The following is a 7,174-nucleotide window of genomic DNA, read 5'->3' as shown; positions in this document are numbered from 1 at the left end:
TCCTCTGAGTGTTGGTCCAACCGAGCGATGTCCGGGGCTACCAGGGGCAACTCTGGGCTGGCCTACCCGACGGCTTGCTCATCCGGTGTGCCCTAAGAACGAGATATGTGCAGCTCCTATCGGGATTTGTCGGCACATCTGGGTGGTGTTGCTGGTCTTGTTTTAACCTATCGAAGTGTCTTGAAGAACCAAGGTACCGAGTCTGATCGGAACGTCTCAGGAGGAGGTCTATTCCTTTGTTGACCGTGAGAGCTTGTCATGGGCTAAGTTGGGACTCCCTTGTAGGGATTTGAACTTTTGAAAGCCGTGCCCGCGGTTATGGGCAGATGGGAATTTGTTAATGTCCGGTTGTAGATAACTTGAACCTTAACTTAATTAAAATGAATCAACTGAGTGTGTTACCGTGATGGCCTCTTCTCGGCGGAGTCCGGGAAGTGGACACGGTGTTGGAGTAATGCTTGCGCAGGTTGCTCTCTAGTTTCTCGTTCGCGCTTTGCCTCCTCTTCTCGCTCTCTTTTGCGAACAGGATAGCCACCATATTTGCTCGTCGCTTGCTGCAGCTCCACACATATTTACCTTGCCATACCTATTAAGCTTAAATAGTCTTGATCGCGAGGGTGCGAGATTGCTGAGTCCCTGTGGCTCACAGATTACTATTACACCAGATGCATGGCCTGATGATTCCGCTCCAGGTGACGCGCTCGAGCTCAAGTGGGAGTTCGACGAGGACTCTCAACGATACTATGTTGCCTTTCCTGATGAGCAGTAGTGGTGCCCAGTTGGGGGTGATCGGGACTGTGTCGCATGTTGGGTTATCTTTTATTTTGGCGCCGTAGTCGGCCATGAGTGTTTGGATGATCTAATGTTAATTATGTACCTTGATTGACGTGGCGAGTGTAAGCCAACTATGTTATCTCCCCTTTTATTATCTATATTACATGGGATGTTGTGAAGATTGCCTAACTTGCGACATATGCCTTCAATGCGATTATGCCTCTAAGTCGTGCCTCGACACCTGGGAGATATAGTCGCATCGAGGGTGTTACAAGTTGGTAATCAGAGCCTTCCCCGACCTTAGGAGCCCCATTGCTTGATCGTTTTTAGCAGCCGAGTTGTGTCTAGAAAAATGTTTTTGAGTCATTTAGGAATTATATATCAGAGAGTTTAGGAATTCTTTTTACTTCCCAGTCTCCTCATCGCTCTGGTAAGGCATCCTGACGTAGAGTTTTGACTCTTCTCTTCTCAAATTTCACTAAAAAAATTTAGGATCACGCGGGTATCTTGAAATCGTTCCGATGGTTTTATGATGAGAACATTGTCTTGGTGCCTCCTGTCAAGGGTTTTGTGGAAGTGTCCCGGGGAGTTGAGCTCTGAGGTGTTGTCGTCATAATTTTATCGTTGCAGTTCTGGAATACCTGAGATTAGTACGCCGACATTGAAAATCTCTTTTATGCAGTTCTTTGGTGAGATAACATCGACGCCACCCAGTACTGGGGAGGGAGTTCGGGAGTATCGCCATAACTTGTATAACGGATGCTTTTCGAAGGTTGAGGTAGATGGTTTCCGAAGTTTTTCTCGGTTATATGTTGAAGGATGGATACAGCTGGATGTAGGATTTGCTAGATTTGGGTGAGATATTATGCTTCCCCTGTATCCCCAACACCTGATTGCATAACCGGAAAGGTTCGGGAGTTTCATAGGTGGGAATTTTAGTAGCTCTAGTTCTTCTTCCACGGATAGTTGGTTTGAGATTGGGATTTCTTACCGATTATTCGTTCTTGATCCGTACCTTGTTGATTTATTTCTCTACCTAAATTCTACGTGGCTTCTCAATTTATGGATATGTGACCATTTCAAGAGGAATGCATTCGTTCATTTTGTTCGGATGTGAAGACTATATGTTGAAATTTTCATTCCGTTGGATTCAGCTTCAATATTTATCTATCAATGTGCTAATGGATGTCAACCTCTTCAGGATGGCTCCTCCAACGCGCACGACTCCGAATCCTGATCCGCCACCACCTCCACCTCCTCCGAAGGCATGGCAAGCTGTGATGGCCGCAACCAATGCAAACACACAGTTGATCATGCAAATTCTTCAAGAGCGCAATCAAGGCAACCAAGGGAACCAAGGCAACAATCAGAATCACTTTGCTACACTCAACCAGTTCCTTGCTAACGGGCCAAAGACTTTCAGCAATTGTGTTGAGGCAACCGTTGCTGATGATTGGCTTGTGGATCTGTGCAAGCATTTCGAGTGCAGTAACGTCAGGCCTGAGGACTTCGTCAAGTTCGCTTCCTTCCAACTCAAAGATCAAGCTGCAGAATGGTTCCAGCAGTACAAGGATTCCAGAGGTGGACGTGTAATTACTTGGGATGAATTCCGTCAAGATTTCAGAGCTCACCATATCCCTAAGAGCGTGATTGAAAGCAAGCGTGAGGCATTCCGCAACCTGAAGCAAGGCTCTTTGTCTGTCTATGACTACAACAAGTTGTTTCAGAAGCTCGCCCGCTTTGCCAAGCAGGACGTGCCTGATGAGAAGAGCATGATATACCAGGTCAGGGGTGGTCTCAGAGAAGAAATTCAGCTAGCTCTTGTTCTCTTTGAGCCCTTGAGGTACGATGAGTTCTACAACATGGCACTGAAGCAAGAGGCCGCTCAACTGAGGTGTGATGCTTTCAAGAGGCGAGTCAGAGATGCTACTCCTTCTTCCTCTACTCAAGTGGCCAAGCAGCAGAAGTATTGGCTTCCTCCTCCTCCGTTCCGTCAGCCGTATCAGCAGAAGAGCAAAGGTGGCAGTGGATCTTCCCACCCACCCAACCCTGGCTTTCAGAACAAGACTTCGTCTCAAGCTCCAAGATCGAGTGCTCCGTACCACCGTCCGCTTTCAGAGGTCACGTGCAACAAGTGCCAACAGAAGGGTCACTATGCCAACAAGTGTTACAACTAAAGGCGTCTTCCTCCTCCTCCTCCTGTCAGATCAGCAAGTACAGCTGTGGTCAAGCATAACCCCAAGTCCGCCAAGGTCAACTTGCTGAATGCAGCTCAGGCAGAGGACTCACCAGATGTCATCATGGGTAACCTTCCTGTTAATGATATTCCCGCAAGAGTTCTTTTTGACACTGGTGCATCTTTATCATTTTTATCGAAGCCTTTTGCATCCATGCATTATGTGCATACTATTGATTTGCCTAAGCCGATAGCGGTTTCTTCTCCGGGTTTGTTCATGAACACTAAAATGATGGCTCCGGACGTTACTATCACCTTGGGTGACTACAAGTTCCTTTCTTCTCCTATGGTTCTTGGCAACTCGGATATTGATCTTATTCTCGGGATGGATTGGCTCTCTAAGCACAAGGCACATCTTGACTGTGCAGCCAGGCAGATTCAATTGACTCATTCGTCTGAGGATGTAATTGTCTTTGCCGCTCGTGATGATACTATCCGTCTGTTTTCTCTCAATGAGAAGGGTGAACTCGATGCTATCTCGCAAATGCCAGTCGTTTGCGAATATCAAGACGTCTTTCCAGAAGAGCTTCCAGGAATGCCTCTGCACCGGCCAGTTGAATTCGTTATTGATCTTGGTCCTGGTACGGAACTAGTGTGCAAGCGTCCTTACAAGCTCGGACCTGAAGAGTTGAAGGAGCTGAAGAAGCAACTCGATATTCAAGAAAGAATGGGTCTCATCCGGCCTAGTTCTTCTCCGTGGGGTTGTGGTGTTCTTTTTGTGAAGAAGAAGGATGGAATGGACCGACTTTGTGTTGATTACCGTCCATTGAACAAGAAGACCATCAAGAACAAATACCCACTTCCCAACATCAACGAGCTGTTCGAACAACTAAAAGGTGCCCAAGTATTCTCCAAGCTTGATCTCCGTATGGGTTATCATCAGATTCGAATCCATGAGCAAGATATTCCCAAGACGGCTTTCAGAACAAGCTATGGTTCATACGAATACACTGTCATGTCTTTTGGCCTCGTCAACGCTCCTCCGACGTTCTCTCGCATGATGAACTTCATCTTCAACGCCTACACCAATGACTTCGTTTTGGTCTATCTCGACGACATTCTGGTTTTCTCGAAGAACAAGGAAGATCATGCCAAGCACTTGCGTTTGGTACTCGATAAGTTGAGGGAACACCAGTTCTACGCCAAGTTCTCCAAGTGCGAATTTTGGCTCGATGAGGTTCTTTTTCTTGGTCATATCATCTCTGCCAAGGGCATTGCGGTGAATCCTGAGAAGGTGTCTGCAATTGTGAATTGGGAACCTCCTCAGAACGTGAAGCAACTCCTCAGCTTCCTCGGTCTCGCAAGCTACTGTCGAAGATTCGTTGAAAACGTTTCTAAGATCGTGAAGCCTCTCTCAAATCTTCTCCAGAAGCACGTCAAGTACGTTTGGTCTCCGGAGTGTGACATTGCTTTCAACACTTTGAAAGAGAAATTGATCACTGCTCCAGTTCTGACTCCGCCTGATGAATCCAAGCCGTACGAGGTCTTTTGTGATGCCTCTCTCCAAGGTCTTGGCGCAGTGTTGATGCAAGAGAAGAAAGTTGTTGCTTATACCTCTCGCCAGTTGAAGCCTAATGAGAAGAACTACCCCACTCATGATCTCGAGTTGGCGGTAGTTGTGCATGCTCTTTTGACTTGGAGACATCTCTTATTGGGAAGAAAAGTGGACATCTTCACTGACCACAAGAATCTCAAGTACATCTTCACTCAGCCTAATCTCAACCTCAGGCAAACTCGATGGGTCAAAATGGTTCAAGAGTATAATCCGAGTATCGAGTATACTCCAGGCAAGGCCAATGTGATTGCTGACACATTGAGCAGAAAGGCTTATTGCAACAGTCTTATTCTCAAGCCTTATCAACCCGAGCTTTGTGAAGCTTTCCGCAAACTTAACCTGCAAGTTGTTCCTGAAGGTTTCCTCTCCAACCTTCAAGTCTCTCCTACCTTGGAAGACCATATTCGCCAAGCCCAGCTTCTTGATGCTATGGTGAAAAAGGTGAAGATTGGGATTGCCAAGAGTCAACCCAAGTACAAGTGCTACCGCCTTGATGACAAGGATACTCTCTTCTTCGAGGATCGTATTGTTGTACCCAAAGGTGACCTCCGTAAAGTGATCATGAACAAGGCTCACAATTCTCTCCTCTCCATCCACCCTGGGAGTACGAAGATGTATCAGGACCTCAAGCAGGCTTATTGGTGGACTCGAATGAAGCGCGAGATTGCTCAATTCGTGAATGAATGTGATGTCTGCAGAAGAGTGAAGGCAGAACACCAAAGGCCAGCTGGTCTCCTCCAACCGCTTGCCATTCCAGAATGGAAGTTTGACCACATTGAAAATGGACTTCGTGACTGGGTTTCCAAAGTCCAAACGTGGCAATGATGCTATATTCGTTGTCATCGACAAACTCACCAAAGTGGCTCACTTTCTGCCTATCAAAGAGTCGATCACTGCAGCTCAATTGGCGGAGCTCTATACCTCTCGGATTATCTCTCTGCACGGTATTCCACAGGTGATCTCTTCAGACCGTGGCAGCATCTTTACCTCCAAGTTTTGGGATTCTTTTCAGAAGGCCATGGGCACCAACATCCGCTTCAGCACAACTTTCCATCCTCAAACTAGCGGTCAAGTCGAGCGTGTCAACCAGATTCTTGAAGATATGCTCAGGGCTTGTGTGATTTCCTTCGGCATGAAGTGGGAGGATTGTCTTCCTTATGCTAAATTCTCCTACAATAACAGTTTTCAAGCAAGTTCGGGCAAGGCCCCATTTGAAATTCTATATGGCAGGAAGTGCCGTACCCCTCTCAACTGGTCTGAAACCGGTGAACGTCAACTTTTGGGAAATGACTTAATCACAGAGGCAGAGGAGATGTGCAAAGTCATTCAAGATAACCTCAAAGCAGCCCAATCCCTCCAAAAGAGCTACTATGACAGTAAGCACCGTGATTTGGCTTTCGAGATCGGAGATCATGTTTACCTCCGCGTCTCTCCTATGAAAGGTACTCGTCGCTTCGGTATCAAAGGGAAGCTTGCCCCCAGATATGTGGGACCTTTCAAGATTATCAGCAAGAGAGGCGATCTCGCCTATCAACTCGAGCTTCCTTCAAACTTTGCAAATGTTCATGATGTGTTCCACGTCTCTCAGCTTCGGAAGTGCTTCAAGACTCCTGACCGCACCGTCAACTTCGAGGACATTGAGCTCCAAAAAGATCTCTCCTATCGTGAGCACCCCGTTGCTATTCTTGAAGAGACTGAACGCAAGACTCGCAACAAGTCAATCAAATTCCTCAAAGTCAAGTGGTCACACCATTCCGACCGTGAAGCTACCTGGGAGCGCGAGGATCACCTCCGTTCTGAGTACCCGGTGTTCTTTCAGTCCTAGATCTTGGGATGAGATCCTTTCGTAGTGGTGGAGTGTTGTAACACCCCGGATATGACTTTCCCAATTTGTATTCCAACTCTTGCCGTTTTCGGCGTTAAGTTATTTTATTTTCTCGGGTTCGGGTTTTTGTCTCCGTGTGTTGTTATTGTTGTCATGCATCTCATATCATGTCATCATGTGCATTGCATTTGTATACGTGTTCATCTCATGCATTCGAGCATTTTCCCCATTGTCCGTTTTGCATTCTGGCGCTTCGTTCTCCTCTGGTGGTCATTTCTAGCTTTCTTTTGTGTGTGGGGTTTAAACATTTCCGGATTGGACCGAGACTTGCCAAGCGGCCTTGGTTCACTACCGGTAGACTGCTTGTCAAGTTTCGTATCATTTGGACTTCGTTTGATACTCTAACGGTTAACCGAGGGACCGAAAAGGCCTCGTGTGTGTTGCAGCCCAACACCCCTCCAAGTTGGACCAAAACCTACCATAACCCTCTCCATCATCTAGAGCGTTCGATCAAGATCGCGTGGCCGAAAACCGCACCTCATTTGGACTATCCTAGCTCCCTCTATGCCTATTTAAAGACACCCCAAAAATCTCCTTCTCCTTCCTCCCGAAAACCCTAGATCCATCTCCACCCGCCGCCGCCGGACAAAACCACTGCCGGCGGACGTGTCCGGTCCGCCCCGTCGCCGCCACGTGGCGCGCTGCCATTCGCCGCGCCCCCGCCCCACTTCGCCATCGCCGCCGGCCCGGGAGGCCCGGGAGGGGCCCCCGAGGCCCATTGACT

The sequence above is a fragment of the Triticum dicoccoides genome, chromosome 1A (assembly GCF_002162155.2).
Source record: "Triticum dicoccoides isolate Atlit2015 ecotype Zavitan chromosome 1A, WEW_v2.0, whole genome shotgun sequence".
Lineage (NCBI taxonomy): Eukaryota > Viridiplantae > Streptophyta > Magnoliopsida > Poales > Poaceae > Triticum > Triticum dicoccoides.
This window is presented reverse-complemented; position numbering follows the sequence as displayed.